The sequence below is a fragment of the Sphaeramia orbicularis genome, chromosome 2 (assembly GCF_902148855.1).
Source record: "Sphaeramia orbicularis chromosome 2, fSphaOr1.1, whole genome shotgun sequence".
In the NCBI taxonomy this organism is placed as follows: domain Eukaryota; kingdom Metazoa; phylum Chordata; class Actinopteri; order Kurtiformes; family Apogonidae; genus Sphaeramia; species Sphaeramia orbicularis.
In genome coordinates, this window is record NC_043958.1 from 20,400,883 (window position 1) to 20,422,417 (window position 21,535).

Below are 21,535 nucleotides of genomic sequence, written 5' to 3' on the forward strand. Positions count from 1 at the left end.
ATAACGTGATATCGGGTCGACGGCTTTCATTTTACGTGTCATTTTATGTTTACTTTTAATTGCAACATTTCATTTTTACTTAAAATAAATTGGGAACAGAAATAATCGTATCTTTTTTTCACCCCTGCAGACACTGGGACTATTGTACATCACATGTAACACCGGTAGGAGGCAGTTAGAAATCAACACTCTTTGGAGTCATTTATTTATCAACATGTACTGTTAAGTAGGTTTAACACTGGAAAAGTTATTTTGTAACACTTAACTCTTCAGCGTTGAATGTGAATAACACTGTGGGTGTTACTTCTCACATAGTGCAAAACTTGATTGACACTAATTAGTGTAGTGTAGTGTAAAATATTAACTCTTACTAGAGTAAAGTTGACTCTGGAAATGTAACTATGTTCAGTGTAAATTTTACACTTTGTAGATAGGGACCATATGTTCACTGAGGTAGTGTTAAAATTAACTCTAAGTGTTATATAAACACTGGCGATTTTACTGTGTATGTTTTCCCGCATGTATACAGGTTAATGCGATTTTTTAAAATTCTTTTACGTCTGCGCTTGTATAAAAATGAATAAAATCGTAGAAAATGGTCAAAGTTACGAAGTCAAACGTGAGCAGAAGACAATAACAGGAAGTTTGAGTATACCGTCACTACATCCTCTGAAAGAAATTTGATAATGGACTGAAACGTCTAAATCAGGGTTTTCGATTATCGCAGTTCTTAGGCGCATATAAACGCGTCAGATCTGATTATAATTATTAAGATGCCCTCTAGGTGGCGTTTTACGTCATGACCAGTTTCTCCCCCTGGGCTGTGCAGACTATAAACACACCATACCATTCACGGAACATGTGCCTCATGTCCGAAACATGTATGTTTACACTGTTACATATAGTTAGCCTCATAGCGTAATTGTCTAAGTCATCCACTATACGGACAAAAGTATTGGGACACGTTGAATTCAGGTGTTTTCTTTTCTAACAGGGGTCTGGGATACAAAACAATAATGACAAATGTCCTAATATAGTTTTATATTGTGATAAATATTGCGTTAATTTGGTCTAAATTGTTATTTTTGCTTCCAAAAACCCCAGAGATGGTTTTGCTTAATTTCTTTCAACACTGTTTTTTTTTTTTGTTTTTTTTTTCTTCACCTCTAAATTTCTAAAGTATTTTTCGTGCTCTGACTAAAAAATAATTTTCTATCACAACTAATCATCTACTTTCTTCACATCTCACTTAGGAAGAAAAATCTCCCACTAAATTTTCAGTAAATATTGATGTTTAAAAACTATATGGACAAAAATATTGGGACACATCATGTCTACAGCTCTAAGATGCCCTGTTCATACTGATTTGAAATATAAACATCAATATTAATAATAACTAGAAGCACTCGGAGAGCGCAGACCTCCGCCAAGGCTGATCAGTGCCCCCCCCGTGGGCCCCCCCACCCCCGATCACCACCAAAATTTAATCATTTCTTCCTTATCCTTTTTCCAACAAACCCTGAAAATTTCATCAAAATCTGTCCATAACTTTTTGAGTTATGTTGCACACTAACGGACAGACAAACAGACAGACAGACAGACAAACAAACCCTGGCAAAAACATAACCTCCTTGGCGGAGGTAAATATGATAGATAAATAAATATACTTTTATATTTTGATAATATCATAAACAGCATGAACAGGACATCTCACAGCTCTAGACATGATGTGTCCCAATATTTTTGTCCATATAGTTTATAAACATCAATATTTCCTTAAACTTTAAGGGGAGATTTTTCTTCCTAAGTGAGATGTGAAGAAAATAGAGGGTTATTTGTGTGTAGAAAATTATTATTTAGTCAGAGCAAAATATTTTAGAAATGTAAAATCATAGTCATGGAGGGAAAAAAAATCAATGTTGAGAGAAATAAAGTAAAAAAAAAACAAAAAAACATCTCTGAGGTATTTTGGAAGCAAACTAACCAAGGTAATGCAATGATATTATCGCAATATAACACTATATTATAACATTTGTCATAATTGTTTTGTATCCCAGACCCCTGTTAGAAAAGAAACACCTGAATTTATTAACATGTCCCAATACCCAAAACCATTTGTGCATTTTTATATTACTTTTATATTTTTAAGATGTTTCCCTTTCATACAGTATATCTCTAATTTGCACATATTTTAATCAAACACTAATTTATATTTTATATTTATATTTTTTATACAGCCTATGTCTGTATAATATTGTATTTTAATTGTACTTTATTTTTTTAAATGGTATTTTATTTATATTTTAATTGTATTTTGCACTATAAAGCACTTTGTGACTGTCTGCGAAAAGTGCTCTATCAATAAAATTTACTTACTTATTATTTCGAAGTAGGTGCACTGTTGCTCGTAGAGACTGCCTGCAATGTTGTTGCACAATTGGTGTAATGACAATAAAGTCTATTCTATTGCATTACAATTAACCAATTACTCCCAGTTATCGGATTTTTATTGTCATGGAAACAGGCTCATAGTCAGCTAGCCTGTCCATCCACCTGGTTTTCTCAGTGTATTCAATACTGAGAAAACTATCTGGAATTGGGTCAATCGCTGTGAAATATGCGCAATAGATCTATTCTATACCGACCAATCACAAGTCTGGGGGGGCGGGTGTTTCACAATGCCTCATACACACCGACTTCTTTTAGTCGCGCGTCAAAGTCAGTTCCAAGTTCGTTTGATTCAAAAATAAGGATTGAATTACAGATTACACCCTGTATTCTTAAGTTTCTCTGACAAAAGCGCCACGTCAGGCTTATCTGTGATTGGTTTAGTCGGTGCCTGTTAGTCCCGCCTTCATATTTGGATTCAAACCCTACGATTCCAGACGGATTTGTCATTGAGAAAGACAGATGGCTGGTCAGGCTCATTGTCGGCCCCCACCAACTACACCTGGTTCACGCCAATGAAAGTCTTTTTGTTGCTGTATCTTGCTTATACTCTTAGTATTATCATTTTGATCACCATTCATTATCATCATAATCATTATCACTTCAGTGAAAGATAAATTATTAGTATATTTACCATCCTATCACTTCCCATTTTGCTGAATTCCGAACCTCAAAGTGCCCTGCTGTTTTACTGAAATGCAAACCCAGTGTGTGAGCAGTTACAGTACACAACCCCCCCCCCTCCACCCAAAGAGAGGGCTGTATTTTTAGATGACTTCTCCGAGCTACTATCCATCATTCACTCAAATTACGACAGAATGATTATTACGGGCCAATTCCAGCTCGGCATTGACACATCTGCTGACTCAAAAGCAATGGTTTTCATAAACGCTTGATGCTCTACGGATTTTGCACAGGTCAAAGAATCCGCTCTTACTGCATGGTCACACTTCACTCTGCGTCATAAATCATAGACTCGCAATGGAGCTAACCTCAATTACTGACATTGTTGTTTCTGATGATTATTTTTGAAATAACAAAAGACAATTAACCTATATTGAAAAGAGTTTGCAGCTTTTTCTTCATCATATATAAATTATGTGGAACTCTAGAAACATCAGTAGTGGCTTTTCCATTGGACATCCGGGTAAAACTTTACCCGTATTGACTAAATGTCGAAAAAACAGAAGGGCGTATTGTCGGTTTTTCCATTATATCATAAATGTGATGATTTGTTTATATGTAATCGCGAGATGACACAAGAAGTCATTCCGTAAACATGGCAACGAACATAAATATCACATTGATTTACAGATATAATCATTATTATTATTATACATTACCCCTCTATCTCATACTAAATTCAAAGATGATTCAGTTTCCTTGTGTTGTCCATATATACTGTGCCATGTTTCTTCTTCTTCACTTGTTATAACATCCGTCAACGTCTGTTTTTTTTTTTTGTACACGTGACTAGTTGCGGAAAAAAGGTCTTTCCATTGCAGTTTTACGCGATATTCTAATTTTGCTACACCTGAAAAACCACCTCTTTCCAGCGCAAAAACTAAAAAAAAACGAGAGTTTTGGCGAAATTGTCTTTTTTCCGTTAGGCAAATTTTTACGCGCAAGTTATATTCACGCAATTTGAGGGTCAATGAAAAAGTGACTAGTATTTAACCTGAATTTATATATAAGTATATTAAGAAAACTATGTGTTTTGGCTTTCAAGCAGATGCTAAACTAGGCGGAGATTGTTAATTTGACTATAGCGCATTTAAATAGATAGAAATTTGGGTATGATGCAAATTTGTGACAACAGGCACAGCAATGAAAAATTAATAAAACAGATTTTCCCATCACAGGAGATGGTTTTATTGATGCCACAAAATTTATTTCAATTACTTTTATCGGACATATCAAATATACCCAAACTGGTATTGGGGGAATACATGCGCTAACTCAGCTAATTATAATGGGAATGGTTTGATGCTATGGATATTATGTTATTTCATTCAAGTTTGACCACTGATAATAGAGGAGTCAACTGGTTGAGTAGGTTACGACTGCAGTTCAGATTTTCTCGTACTATTATGGCAACAAAATGATGACAAACAACATTGATTGGACTTGCTAAAGCTAACAGTCCCACTCCGACACATAAGCAATAAACTGAAGTAAGTTTGGTGAAAAAAAACATGCAATAGTTTACAGTTATGCTCAAAAAAAACAAACAAAAACAAAACAAATGAAGACTAATTGATTGCTATAACCTCTGGCGGACAGTTGTATTTACATTAAGGAGCAACATTTGTACACTTGGAAATTACATGAATTAACTGTTAGATGATTATGTTGAAATTAAAGCAAAACATACACTTACTGGCCACTTTATTAGGTACACCTGATCCTAATAAAGTAATAAACTAATACTCCTCTGCATACCTCTTTGGGTGTCATTCTTTTGATAATGTCCCTGACCATGGACCCGATGAAGATCTGGGAATTGACCCGTCTGATTACAAAAAAAAAAAAAAAAAAAAAAATTAACTTAAATCACCTTTCTTCCACATTGTGATGCTCAGTTTGAACACCATGAACATTTCTACATGTATAATTGTATTGAATGTCTAGGTAATTGGCCTATTAGATATTTTTAAAACATGCAATTTCACAGTTTAGCACCATATATAACACCTAGAGTAAAAATGTGACCTATTCAACCATGATTACATTAAGGGAAGCCTATGTTCTGTTTTATTTCGTGGGTATTTAAGGGTGAACAAGTCTTGCTATGGTTTAGTGCCGTATAATTGATACTTGACACCAGCGCTGGGTGAATTTTTCTATAAAAGAGGTAACACTCAGCCTCCCAACATGACGCAGTGGAGAGAGTGGGTAAAAAATGTGTTTATCATGGAGAAAATCAGACTTGTTTGTTAAAAGATGATTATTATTAATACAGGCAATGCCAGTCACTTCCCCTATTTTTTATTTTCTTTTTTTTTTTTTTTTTTTTTTTTTTTTTAGTTTTTCTCACTTGTAAAGTACTTCAGCTAATACTGAACGCAGGATAGAGTTTAATGAAGACAAGGTGAGGAAGGGACAATGAGAATTATGTTGTACAAGTGCAAGACGCTGATTGTTATTTACAAACATCTAGTCCATAAGAAAATTAGAAAACACTTTAAAATAACGTGAAGCAAATGAAACTGGACATATTATACATATCCTCGGTGTTTGTTAGGTTTGTGTTTATGTGTGTGTCAAATAAAAAATCAGTTCCAAAAAAAAAAAAAATAAGTGGTGCCAAGCACAACAAACCCCACCCCTCGCTCATATTTTGCCCATTGAAAGTAAATGGGAAGATTTCAAAAATTCATAAAAAATGTGAAACTTTCTCCCACTGTTCCAAAAATGCAATGAGATCCATTCTAGGTCACTGGCAATCTATAAACCAAATTTGGTATGAATTCAACCAATAGTTTTGCTGCTACAGTGTTATGTTATATTTTGCCCATTATAAATAAATGGGGAAAAAAAAAAAAAGATTTGAAAAATTTATAAAAAAATTGAAACTTTGACCTACTTTTCCCAAAATGTAATAGCATATATTCTGAGTCACTGGCAATCTATAAACCAAATTTGGTATGAATTCTACCAATAGTTTTGCTGCTACAGACATGTGAATTTTTTCCCATTATAAGTAAATGGGGAAAAAAATAAATAAATAAATAAATAAAAATGTATAAAAAATTGAGACTTTGACCTACTTTTCCCAAAATGTAATAGCATATATTCTAGGTCACTGGCAATCTATAAACCAAATTTGGTATGAATTCAACCAATAGTTTTGCTGCTACAGTGTTATGTTAAATTTTGCCTATTATAAATAAATGGGGGGAAAAAAAAAAAAAATTAAAAATTTATAAAAAATTTAAACTTTGACCTACTTTTCCCAAAATGTAATAGCATATATTCTAGGTCACTGGCAATCTATAAACCAAATTTGGTATGAATTCAACCAATAGTTTTGCTGCTACAGTGTTATGTTATATTTTGCCCGTTATAAATAAATGGGGAAAAAAAAAAAAAAGATTTGAAAAATTTATAAAAAAATTGAAACTTTGACCTACTTTTCCCAAAATGTAATAGCATATATTCTGGGTCACAGGCAATCTATAAACCAAATTTGGTATGAATTCAAGCAATAGTTTTGCTGCTACAGACATGTGAAATTGTGCCTATTATAAGTAAATGGGGGAAAAAAGATTTTAAAAAATTATAAATAATTGGAACTTTGACCTACTTTTCCCAAAATGTAATAGCATATATTCTGGGTCACTGGCAATCTATAAACCAAATTTGGTATGAATTCAACCAATAGTTTTGCTGCTACAGTGTTAACAAACAAACCGAACCAAAAACAATACCCTTTGCGTCCCCTTTGGGGGGCGAGGTAATAAAGATGTCTCACCGTTCATAGTGTTGCATCAGTATAGTGACATCCTGTTACGGTACACACTATAGCTATATCTGTCTTTTCTATAGAACATAGTGAGTATCAATGTAATTTTCTCGGAGACATTGTTTTGTGCGATATTTCATATTGACTGTTATACTATTCCTCACGCTGATCTTTTCCCAGTATCAGAAAGTTGATATCGGTTCAGTGTTCTTTTTTTTTTTTGTACTGTGAAGAAACCCCTTTTTTCAGGTTCTAAAAATGTCTGACATTCTATCTCACATTTTCGTCTTTGTCTTAAAACATAATTGTCTTACAAGGTCTGACACTTTCTTATTGTCTCCATCACGGGGCAAATCTGAACCATCCTGTTATTATTGATCCTGACCTTTTCCAATAAAAGAAAACTGATATCGTTATGTCGTTTGTGTTATATGAAGGTGCCCTTTTTCCTCTTTAAAAAAAAAAAATGTGTGAGGCATCCCATTTTCTATTTTTTGTCTTTTTCGTCTCATTTTAAAGGGTCTGATGGTTTTATTAATATAATAGGTTCTTATTGTTTCCATTATGGTGATGTATTTGCTATAAGTGTATATGGCTACTCTTGGATAAAAGCTTTAAGTGGAGTGTGATGGTTTCCATGACTACAGTGATTTCTATCACAGGCTTCTAAAGCACAGGTGTCAAACATATGGCCCGCAGGCTAAAACTGGCCCGCCAAGGGGTTAAATGATGAATTTGTTATGTTTAAAAATTATACTGAACATACTAACAATCAAGGATGTTAAAATCCTTTTCGTCCAGGTTCCATATGCAGATCAATATAATCTAAAGTGGGTTGAACCAGTAAAATAATAACATAATAGCTTATAAACAGTGACAACTCCAATCTTTGTTTTGGTGTAAAAAAAAAAAAAAAAAAAAAAAAAAAAGTAAAAACAAGTAGGTCCAGGCACAACAAACCCCACCACTCGCACGTATTGTAGTTTATTTTGGCATCGATCCAGCTGATGTCGTCATGTCTATGCATGTGCCGATGTCAGAGTATCAGTTGCCTCTACATATGTTCCAAGTTTGAAGTGAATTGAAACAAAATTGATGTTTTTACAGACATGTGAAATTTCACCCATTATAAGTAAATGGGGAAAAAAAATATCTTAAAAATTAGAACTTTTTTTTTTTTTTTTAACTTTGACCTACTTTTCCCAAAATGTAACCACATCTATTCTGGGTCATTAGCAATCAATAAAACCCAGGTTGGTAACAAATCCATTCCAAGCTCCAAAAGTGTCTTCTCATCTGAAATTGGCTTTAAGACTAAATTCAATGATGAATAAAATTATTTTTTCCAAAAAGTACCTCATGAATTTGGTATATTTGGTATTAGTACTTCATATACTATTAGTACAATCACTATGAACTACTTTTATTGTGTACTTTTGGAGTAATCATACTCAAAAATCCATTCCAAGCTCCAAAAGTATGTTTTTTTGTCTGAAATAGGCTTTAAGACTAAATTCAATGATGAATAAAATTATTTTTTCCAATAAGTACCTTATGAATTTGGTATATTTGGTATTGGTTCTTCATATACTATTAGCACAAATACTATGAACTACTTTTACTATGTACTTTTGGAGTAATCATACTCAAAAATCCATTCCACGCTCCAAAAGTATGTATTTTCATCTGAAATAGGCTTTAAGACTAAATTCAATGATGAATAAAATTATTTTTTCCAAAAAATACCTCGTGAATTTGGTATTTTTGGCATTAGTACTTCATACACTATTAGCAAAAATACTATTAACTACTTTTACAGTGTACTTTTGGAGTAATCATACTCAAAAATCCCTTCCAAGCTACAAAAGTGTGTTTTTTTTGTCTGAAATAGGCTTTAAGACTAAATTCAATGATGAATAAAATTATTTTTTCCAATAAGTACCTCATGAATTTGGTATATTTGGTATTGGTTCTTCATATACTATTAGCACAAATACTATGAACTACTTTTACTATGTACTTTTGGAGTAATCATACTCAAAAATCCCTTCCAAGCTACAAAAGTATGTCTTTTCTTCTGAAATAGGCTTTAAGACTAAATTCAATGATGAATAAAATTATTTTTTCCAAAAAATACCTCGTGAATTTGGTATTTTTGGCATCAGTACTTAATACACTATTAGCAAAAATACTATTAACTACTTTTACAGTGTACTTTTGGAGTAATCATACTCAAAAATCCCTTCCAAGCTACAAAAGTGTGTTTTTTTGTCTGAAATAGGCTTTAAGACTAAATTCAATGATGAATAAAATTATTTTTTCCGATAAGTACCTCATGAATTTGGTATATTTGGTATTGGTTCTTCATATACTATTAGCACAAATACTATGAACTACTTTTACTATGTACTTTTGGAGTAATCATACTCAAAAATCCCTTCCAAGCTCCAAAAGTATGTCTTTTCTTCTGAAATAGGCTTTAAGACTAAATTCAATGATGAATAAAATTATTTTTTCCAAAAAATACCTCGTGAATTTGGTATTTTTGGCATTAGTACTTAATACACTATTAGCAAAAATACTATTAACTACTTTTACAGTGTACTTTTGGAGTAATCATACTCAAAAATCCCTTCCAAGCTACAAGTGTGTTTTTTTGTCTGAAATAGGCTTTAAGACTAAATTCAATGATGAATAAAATTATTTTTTCCGATAAGTACCTCATGAATTTGGTATATTTGGTATTGGTTCTTCATATACTATTAGCACAAATACTATGAACTACTTTTACTATGTACTTTTGGAGTAATCATACTCAAAAATCCATTCCAAGCTCCAAAAGTATGTCTTTTCTTCTGAAATAGGCTTTAAGACTAAATTCAATGATGAATAAAATTATTTTTTCCAAAAAATACCTCGTGAATTTGGTATTTTTGGCATTAGTACTTCATACACTATTAGCAAAAATACTATTAACTACTTTTACAGTGTACTTTTGGAGTAATCATACTCAAAAATCCCTTCCAAGCTACAAAAGTGTGTTTTTTTGTCTGAAATAGGCTTTAAGACTAAATTCAATGATGAATAAAATTATTTTTTCCAATAAGTACCTCATGAATTTGGTATATTTGGTATTGGTTCTTCATATACTATTAGCACAAATACTATTAACTACTTTTACAGTGTACTTTTGGAGTAATCATACTCAAAAATCCCTTCCAAGCTACAAAAGTGTGTTTTTTTGTCTGAAATAGGCTTTAAGACTAAATTCAATGATGAATAAAATTATTTTTTCCAATAAGTACCTCATGAATTTGGTATATTTGGTATTGGTTCTTCATATACTATTAGCACAAATACTATGAACTACTTTTACTATGTACTTTTGGAGTAATCATACTCAAAAATCCATTCCAAGCTCCAAAAGTATGTCTTTTCGTCTGAAATAGGCTTTAAGACTAAATTCAATGATGAATAAAATTATTTTTTTCCAAAAAGTACCTCGTGAATTTGGTATTTTTGGTATTAGTACTTCATACACTATTAGCACAAACACTATGAACTACTTTTACAGTGTACTTTTGGAGTAATCATACTAAAAAATCCATTCCAAACTCCAAAAGTGTGTTTTTTTTTCCATCTGAAATAGGCTTTAACACTAAATTCAATGATGAATAACATTATTTTTTCTAAAAAGTACCTCATGAATTTGGTATATTTGGTATTACTACTTCATATACTATCAGCACAAATACTATGAACTACTTTTACTGTGTACTTTTGGAGTAATCATACTCCAGAATCCATTCCACACTGCAATTCTGTTTGTTGTATTCAGTGGTTGTAACAGATAAAATGTAAAAAAGATTAAAACTTTTAAAGGTTTATAAGCTCTGTTATTTTTTGAGGCTCCAGACTATTTTTTTTTTTTTGGTGGAAGAGGGGGTAAAATGGCTCTTTTGATTATAAATGTTGCAGACCCCTGAACTAGGAGGATCAGTCGGCCGTCCATCAACAAAATCTACAATGCACAATTTTATTTAGTTTTCCTCCCCTCAAAATGACATAAATATCCTTGAAGATACAATACTCAGATTTTTTTTTTTTTTTTTTTCCTATGTAAATATAAGGCAGACATGTACACACTAGCTGTCAGACTTTTCTCCTATTGCCGAAGGTACCTAGGTGAACTAAGGTTTGAGCTCACTGTTGCGTAAACTGGCAAATGGAGAAGAGTTTAAAAAACAACAAAAAAAAAAAAAAACATAAAGATTCTTATGATAGAGATAAAAATGGAGAACTACTCCCACACAGACCCCCTTCCAACTATAGCCATCATCCATCAGCCTTGAGATGAAGACTTTTGAGAGATGCATTGTTGTCTGCCAGCTGTTGTCAACAACCCTCCCTATCCCCTTCTCTGTCTTTGTAATAAGAAAAAAAAACCTTTTCCCTCTATTTTTATGTCTGAGAAGAAAAAAAAAAAAACCTCGACTTTGCATTCATTTATGAAAAGTGAAGCAGCGCTACAAAAATACTGTACTCGCACGCCTTTAAAATGAAATATTTGCTGTCTTAATGCCTGCCAAAACCGATAATGCTTTCTGACAGGATGTACTTAATGAAAGAATGTCAATGCCTTTCAAAACAAATCGTACGCCAAGGTCACGCATCTGCCTCAACCTCCGGCGAACAGAAAATGAACGCTGCACTTCTTCCGTATTTGTTTCCGAGAGAGGCCAAATATACACAGCCAGACTTTAGATGGTAACGTCTCGCCTTAACCTCTGATTCTTAAGCAGCTTATGTCAAATAAAGTGAGGCGTTTGTTGTTGTAGTCTTCAGAGAAAGCTTCCGAACATGTTTTTATTAACGTGGAAACTTGTCGGAATAAGACGTCTGTCAGTCAACGAACAAAACAGCAGAACAGGACGGCAATAGAAATGGGTCGTATAAAAATATAACCGACGCTGATTAGTTATAGGTCAATAATATTCTGTGCTTACGAGCGTGAAAGGGTTGACAACCGAACCCACCCATGTGGATGAACACCAGGAAAATCGATTTCCACGAAACACAAATGGATGCAACTATGGTGAGATAAAAGCGGTAATGCACATCACATATACTTTTTTTTTTTTTTCCTTTAAATGCATTTAATAGGTTGAAACGTCCCTGAAAGGATATGGAAAAAGAAAAAAAAAAAAAAAAAAAAGCCTGCACTGGTGTTTGGCGCAGCATATAAAAAAGGCTTTAAAAAGAAGCAAACTAAATTTAGACAAGTTGCATTTGACACAGACACACACAATTGCGCATGCGCCCGCTGACAGTCATTAGGCTTTCGACAAACATCATCTGGGTGGAATGATGAGACGCCAGCGAGACATTTGTTTCTTTCACATTAGTGGAGAGGGAGGGAAGGAGGTTAGGGTGGTGGTGACAGAGGGGGTACTGCTATTGATATGCCCCATGTGGTGCCAACACCTGACTAATTTCATGCAACCATTCCAATAACAGCCTCCTTTGGCTCATCTGTGCTTCCTGCCGACTCCCCACTGAGCGCGCTCGCACCAGAACAGGTCAATGCAAATGAGCCGCAGACCTTTAAAGGGACGATTGGCTCTAAATCAAGCGTATTTAAAGAGATTCTGCCCCGATAGTTTTAAAACATATATACGTAAGTTACATAAAAGAAGAACATTTCGTATATGATTTGGCACAACTAGATAGAAATCGGAAACTGCAGGTGAACCGACACATGGAGGTACTGGCATGAATATAGGTTTGGGTTATTGCTGTGCAAAGATGTTTTTTGCTCCCCATAGGTCTGCTCATGCTAAATCAGCATCGGAAAGGTACGTTTTGAAAAGTAAAAATCTACAGATTACATGTTAATGCGTTTGATCGCTTACAGCGCTACTTTTGTGGCCGTTCCCAAATGAAAATTTCTCTCTATTTAACCTTTCTCAAGTTATTTATCACCATTTATTGTTATATTATCCTCTGTATTTTGCATTTTTTTCAATGAAAATCAGGTATTTTCCAATATTTAATTTCCTATATTTTAACCCTACATCGTACAAGTGATAATATTGGGTCATTTCCGATAATCCCATGCCTCTGAGTTCAAGAAAAATGTTGGTTTTTATAACATTATATAGTGATTCAGAGAGATTTTATAGACATTTTGATGCTGGAAATCACAGGTGTCAAACATGCGGCCCGGGGGCCAAAACTGGCCCGCCAAAGGTTCCAATTCGGCCCATGGGATGAATTTGCAAAGTGCAAGTTAAGGGATCAAACTCAAAAATAATATCATAATAACCTATATTTTTTCCTCTTTGATTTAGTGCAAAAAAACATTAAATTATGAAAATGTTTACATTAGCAAACTATCCTTTAACAATAAAATGTGAATAACCTGAAATGTCTAAAGAAAATGAAGTGCAATTTTAACAATATTCTACCTGTTACTAAATGTTTTGTGCCTTTGTAGATCTGATCTGTAATGCATAAGTATAAATGATAAGTCGAGGCAGAATATTGATAAAATTGTACTTACATTTCTTTACAAATTCCATTTTTTTCCCCCAAGTTATTCACATCCTTTTTGTTTAGACAGTTTGTAAATGTAAATAATTTAATGTCATTTTTTGAGCCAAAACCATTTGGAGTTGTCATTATTTATTGGCTATCATGCTATTACACTAGGTTACAAAAAAATGTGTTTTGCAAGTTGTCTAGGTTTTTGCGACTGAATTAGGACCATTTTGCACCGCTAAATCCAAAAATGACATCTGTTTTTCTCAATCAGGTCAGGTTTTTTTGCTCATTTGATCTTTTCACAAAATTGATTATATTTTTGTGACTTTATCAGTTGATTTTTTTTTTTATATAGTTCTCACCCAAAATAGGTTTTAAGAGAAAAAAAAATAATTTTCTAACAGGATGTATTTATTATTTATTATGTATTCACCACAGATGTAGCAGAATGCGTCAGGCTTATTTTTGCAAGATCTTCTAGTCGAAGCCATTTCATTCACCTGTAATATTAAAAAAAAACAATCATAAATTGGCAAAAGTAAAATCTTCAGAACTTGTTTATTGTGAGAAATATTAAAGAATTTTGTATCATATGATGTGAAAATGCCCATAAATGTAAGCAAAAATGTTAAAAAGCCAATATGTAGCATAGTTCAGAGCAAAATGAACGTGATTTTTGGATTCAGCACACCAAAATTATCCTAAATCAGCTCAAAAAACTTAAACAATAAATTTGTTGTTGACCAGTGTTATTTTACTGGTCCAGCCCACTTCAGATTAAAGTGGGCTGAATATGGCCCCCGGAAGAAAATGAGTTTGACACCCTGGCTGTAAATAGTAAATATGAGTGATTTTTGTTAGTTTATGACCTTATAACAGTTGTTTTATGGCAAGAGGAGGGAGATGATGATATCCAAAACACGCTAAGGTTGAAATTTGGAATTTCAGAGTTTTTCAATGAGTGCCTTACAAAGGCTTAATTCAGATATTCATGAAAACTCAGAATAAATCCCAAGGTTTTTTAAATCAAAACAGAGAAAAGTGAAGAAAAAGTGACTTTTTCATGTCTCCATCCACTGTCATTGATCCAACTCCATGGGTTTTACTGGTGAATCAATGTTGTTGAAAATGACTGTATTGTACTGTATTGTTTTGTTTTGTTTTTTTTTTTGTTAGCTCTGATAGCCAGGTAAATACTGACTTCTGAAACAGCAACGTCGGACTACAATTTCAACACAAAATAAATACATAAATTAATTAAATAAATAAATAAAAAATAGATAGATAGATAGATAGATAGATAGATAGATAGATAGATAGATAGATAGATAGATAGATAGATAGATAGATAGATAGATAGATAGATGTTTAACCTTTTATAGAGCAATTTCAACCTTAGTTTGTTACTGGAGATCATATCAAGACTTTATTACTTTTGTGAAATAAAAAAAGGGGAAAAAAAGTGCATTGTTATGTAGAAAATTGAAGTTACCATATTTGGTTCCTTACGCATAAGTGGCAAAAACACATGTAAGGTGAAAGGAACATGTATTTTCGAACATTAGACCCACATAAGTGCTGATCCAGACACCTGTCCACATCCACATTATCCCTTTGAACATCATTCCTTACATTAGTACCATTACTTCATGGTACCGAACAAAGCAGGTACACTCACTGTTCATGCAGAGGTGGACCTTACAGACCCTGGAGACCACATTGGACTGTCACTGTCTACAGAAAGGACCAAAAATAGTCTCTTGCCTGATAAAGGGTTAATAACACTGGTTAACAACAAATTTATTGTTTCAGTTTTTTGAGTTGATTTAGGATAATTTTGGTGTGCTGAATCCAAAAATCACATTAATTTTGCTCAATCAGGTCAACTTTCTGAACTATGCTACATATTGGCTTTTTTAACATTTTTGCTTACATTTATGGGCATTTTCACATCATATGATACAAAATTCTTTCATATTTCTTGCAGTAAACCAGTTCTGAAGATTTTACTTTTGCCAATTTATGATTAATGTTTGTTTTTTTTTTAATATTACAGGTGAATGAAATGGCTTCGACTAGAAGATCTTGCAAAAATAAGCCTGATGTATTCTGCTACATCTGCGGTGAATACACCATTGTACCTAACGGGAATCAAGTCACAAGTTTCATAAAGTGTGCTTACCAATCTTATTTTGGTATTAATTAATATATTTTGTGAGAAGATCAAATTTTTCAAAATCAAATTAGCAAAAAAAAACCTGACCTGATTGGGAAAAACAGATGTCATTTTTGGATTTAGCGGTGCAAAATGGTCCGAATTCAGTTGAAAAAACTGAGACAACTTGCAAAAAACATTTTTTGTGACCCAGTGTAATGTACTGAAATATAATTAAAATAAATCATCATGCAGCAACTACTTGGTACAACTATTGTTGCATTGAAGGATTTATTTGGTAGAACACTTAAGTAAGATGATAAATAACGTATTTTAACCCTTTCATGCATAGGTCACTCCAGTGGACAGTTCTTCTCCAGCTGTTCTCTTGTATATTCATGGGTTTTGATGTTTTAGTTCCATATCAGCCAACACAGTGGACACTTACGCACCATCCCATAATACACTGACATTCAGACCATTACTGTAACTTTGCTGTTCTTGATAAACCTGATCTGCACTAACATGTTTAAGTGTAAATCAATTGGTATTTGTAAGACAATTTTTTTTTTTTGCATATTATCTCCATGAAGTGAGTAATTACTAGCATTTGAATTTGTTAAAATGTGAGAAGACGTCAGATTAGCAGCATTAAAAATGTTTTTATTTTATTGTTTTCATATCACTTTCTGATATTGGGTTTTAAACATATGTTTCTTTACTTCAAAAATTAAATGCATGGATATTTTTGTAAAAAAAACACTTAATTGCATTGTTTTTTTTTCATGCCGAAGGAGGAATAAAAACGCTGAAGAAAAAAATCTTGACTAAGGTTCTCACAATTCATGTATGAAAGGGTTAATAACTGTTCATTATCAAAGCTGAAGTATCGTTTTCTATCTCTACCCTTTTGCTGAACGTCCTTTGCTTCAGAAAGCTCAAATATTCATTTCAGCTCAATTTTCATCGCAAATGTTTTCATCAGCATGCACAAAAAGCCACAAGGTCATTTAAATCCTGATGCTACTTTCAGATGCTTTAATATGGTATCTGTGCTCAGGGTGGAGAAAGTTTGCACATTTTTAGAGATGATTCGAGTGTGCCTCTGCCAAACCGGTGATCTGAGCCAGTCCGGTCCCTTGGGTGCTCAAAGTACACATTAATTGCACTTTTTGACTCCGGACTCGGCCAGTTCTGCCCCGCAGCACCTCTTAGCCCATCTGATTAAGGATACAAACATATTAACAGGTCTGGTCAGGGTGGGGATAGATTTGGCGCTGTAGTTAAAAAGGATTTAGCAATTCACAAGAGATGGAGAACCATACAGTAGAGTAAAACTATGATTTTATTTAGTTTTGTAGAGACTAAAAAAAGCCAAGAATGAACCTAAAACGCAGCTAAAGGTAAATTAAACTTTCGACTGTTAAATGTTTTATTGAATAAAAACAGAAAATGGCTTTGTCAAATTGTTTCACCTTAAATTGATCCCTTGAAGTACTCAGGTTTGCGACGCATATAAAATGATTGCTTGAAAAGAGGTCCAATAGAGAAGCACTACCAGGTTCCTGCTCTAATTCACCATTCAAGTGGAACTACCGGAGGAAAAATTGAGCTCCGAGATTAAAAATCGTCCACTTGTGACGAGGGACGGTCATTATTAAAAAAAAAAAAATTGTACAATGTACTGTGATGGCGGTACTCCATACCGCCATGTGCCTACACTTATGCTGCCTTCACGTGCTATGGTTAAGATGATCCATTCCACTTGAAATTCAAAATTACCGCTGCGTTGCGTTCAAGTGCTTTTGTTGTCATAGTGACACGAATAATGGCCGACGCACAATTTATTGTGACCTGCTACTTGGGTAAAACAGTTTTGTACATTTTAATTCATCTGCTACCGCATTTTTTTATTTTTTTTTTTCTCCATTCATTCATCCTCAACAGGGTCGCATCATTTGCCTCAAGTGTCTAACTCATACACAAATGGACAAAAGTAATGGGACATGATGAATTCAGGTGTTTCTTTTCTAAACAGGGATCTGGGATACAAAACAATAATAACCAAATATCATAATATACTTTTATATTGTGATAAATATCATAAATATTGCTCGTTAAATCTCAAATCAGCATGAACAGGACATTTTACAGCTGTAAACATGATGTGTCCCAATATTTTTGTCCATATAGTTTAGAAATTTCAATATTTCCTTAAAGTTTAATGAGAGATTTTTCTTTCTAAGTGAGATGTGAAGAAAATAAATGGTTATTTGTGGTAGAAGATTATTATTTAGTTAGAGCATGACAAATATTTTAGAAATATAAAATCATAGTCATGAGGGGAAAAAAAAAAATCAATGTTGAGAGAAATAAAATAAAAACCATCTGAGGTATTTTGGAAGCAAACTAACCAAGGCAATGCAATGATATTTATCCCAATATAAAACTACATTATGGTGTTTGTCAGTATTGTTTTGTATCCCAGACCCCTGTTAGAAAAGAAACACCTGAATTCAATGTGTCCCAGTATTTTTGTCCATTTGTGTATGACTTAGGCAACCATGCAATGAGGCTAACAATATATAGAGACTCTTACATTCACACCTGGGTCAAAACACATTATTTGCCGTTCCGACATTTATTTCAATATAAAGTAGCTCCTTGTTTTGGATAATTCCTTATGGTCCAACTAAAAAACAAAATTAATTTATAAGTAAAAATATGGGTCATTTAGCAACACTAATCTGTCAAATCGTCTCTAAAATGTCTCGTCAGAGAGATTTCGACAACCGTGTTTTGACCCATCTATGAGAAATTTAGTCTTAGTCTTTTTGTAAAATTGTTTTTTTTTTTGCAAATTATGTATACTATAAATGTGCAACATCATCAGCGAACAGCAGCAGAATGTTAATAAAAGCACTGTTTATCATTTGCCATAAATCTCTCAATGCTCTCGTCTATGTTGAAAAGTTCAAAAGGTTATTTTCACCTCGGCAACTCGTGTATGAATTTTTATTTATTTATTTTTTTTCCCAGTTCCCTCAGTGGAAAATACAACATGAGTGGGCGTTTGAGTTTGTAAGTACCATAATTCCCATAGCACATGAAGGCAGCGTTACTACCTCCCATCCCCATTTCAACACAACATGATGCTAATACAACTATGCTATGCTAATTGAGCTGAATGTACCAATCTTACAACATTGAGTATTTATACATTCTTAATATTGGCATATGAGGACTCAAATGCATGACTACAAAAATAGAAGGAAGTATTTACAATGCAGAGTACGACATTGTCAAAGAAGCAGGTTTGGAACTTGCTCATTATTATACTTATGTATTTGTGGCAATGCAGCTTCAACAAAGCGTCCTAAGGGCAAATAAAACTGCACAGAACAACATAAAAAAAAGCTGTTTTGTGGGAATATAACTTGTCAAACAGTTGAACTTCCCCGTGAAGTCAGTATTACTTCTTGGAAGCATTAGTAAAAACAAAAAAGAAAAATTACAATAAAAAGTTATTTTGAGGCGCGGTGTGCCTCAGTGCTTCGACAGTATCAACTTCCGTCAAAATCGGGGCTTGTTTGTGTTGCTAGGAAACCAGAATTCAAGCTAAAGAGCATGTGTATGTACTCCAGAGCTCAGGAATGTATTGGTAGCAGGTTTGTAGGTAGATGTGGCATTCAGGTGTTACGTAAAAAGGAGGGAAAATACTAGTAATGACTGCTGGGAAGGTAAAGAATGGATTGGCACTGCGATTTCTGGTTCAACTCTGAGTTTGGAGTTCCACATGGCACGTTCATAGTAATACTGATATTTTCCACCGCTTTTGTTTTCCAAAAATTCTTTCCACATGAACCTTTGTTTTACAATTTACGTTATTAACTACAGATACAACTTTAGATATTATTGGACATAGTAGATGCAGAGGCTTTAATCTGTCTGCAACAATTTACGTAATGAACTAAAATATTGGTTCGGGTTGTCGAGGCGTATTCTTTATATTACGTAGATTTTGACATATAGAATTGGTCTTTATCGTCACCAATGAAAATGAGTAAAATAAGTGCAAAAAGAAAGACTGTCACACAAATATATACTGAAAAATACTGACAATATATAAAACTGCAAAGAAATACTAAATAGTAAATATATACGACATTATAAAGGATATATACAAGGTATCAAAGGTAAAAGTTCACTGACCTCGAACCTTCTTTACTGACTTAAATGACCCATATTTGGTGTATCCTGTGCCTAAATTAGGGCTCAAGACCATCATTTTCTAAATTCTTTATTTTCCATGTTCATACAGATTAAAAAATAATCTCTATTTTTGCAACCTTGAACACCCAAATGTAGAGAAAAAATATCAAACTTTTGCTAAATATCTGCATTAGTGTGGGTCGAGCAGTCAAAGAGGTTTACTTATTACCAGGGTGAATCTCCATGGTAACGTATCCTGCAAACTTAATCTAGTCTAGAGCAAGTTATGAGCAAAACTGTGGATCCAAACATATAAAAGCACAATAAGTTCTCCTAGAAGATCCCAAAAAAACATTGGTGCGTGAAAAGAAAAGCCAAGAGTTCTGCAGATTGTTTAATCCCCCTGGGTTTCCTTTGTGTAGAAATATAACGTATAATCTTTAAACAGACACTGATTAATGCTCTAAAGCCTTGGACTTGTTGACTTTGTAATATTTGACAGTAAGCCTACTTATAGGCTGAATTCTGTTTTTCTATTTGTTCTTTACGTTCCGGCAGACTGTTTAACAATGTCGGTGCTAAGATGAGAGACTAATGCTCAAATAGTCTAGAATGCATTTAATTGAACAGAATAAACGACTGGAATTATTGCCAGATGTCCTAACGATGTCAGTTTGATCTGAATATGAACCCTTTAAGTGCCAAGGTCACTTGTAAACTGTGGCACCTAAAGGGTTAATCTAAACATGTACAGTAGAGGGTATATTGTATAGCTTTAGCCCGCATTAGTGTATTTTTAGTGGGTTATATGTGTATAAAAGTAGGGTTTGTTTATGGGAAATTTGTATCTCTACACACCATTGTTTGTGACTGCTCTCTCTCTCTCCCTCTCTCTCTCTCTCACACACACACATATACACACACATATGTACGTAAAGTCGGAAACTCTGTATGACTTTTTGCAGTTCCACTCTGCTGTAAATATGTATATAGTCCATATAGTTTTTATTACTATTATTCTCATCTTTTCATTTATATTGTTACTGTTTATATTGTATTTATATTGTTATTTTGTTATATTGTTAATATTTACACACACACACACACACACTTTTTCTTGTACTTTGTGTTGCTGCTTTGACCGTTGAATTCCCCCGTTATGGGATCAATAAAGTCTAATCTAATCTAATCTAATCTAATTAAACCTAATCTAATCTAACCTAGTCTAATTAAACCTAATCCAATTTAACCTAACCTAATCTAATTAAACCTAATCCAATTTAACCTAACCTAATCTAATTAAACCTAATCCAATTAAACCTAATCTAATCTAACCTAATCTAATTAAACCTAATCCAATGTAACTTTATCTAATCTAATTAAAACCAATCTAATTGAACCCAGTCTAATCTAATCTAATATAACCTAATTTAATTAAACCTAATCTAATCGGATCTAATCTAATTAAACCTAATCTAATCTAATTAAACCTAATCTAATCAGATTTAACCTAATCGAGTCTAATTAAAACTAATCAAATTAAAACTAATCAAATTAAAGCTAATCAAATCTAAAATAACCTAATCCAAAATTATCTAATCAAACCTAATCGAATCAAACCTAATTGAATCTAATTAACCTAAAATAATGTAATTAAACCTAATCCAATCTAACCTTTTCTAATCTAATTAAACCCAACCTAATCTAATCTA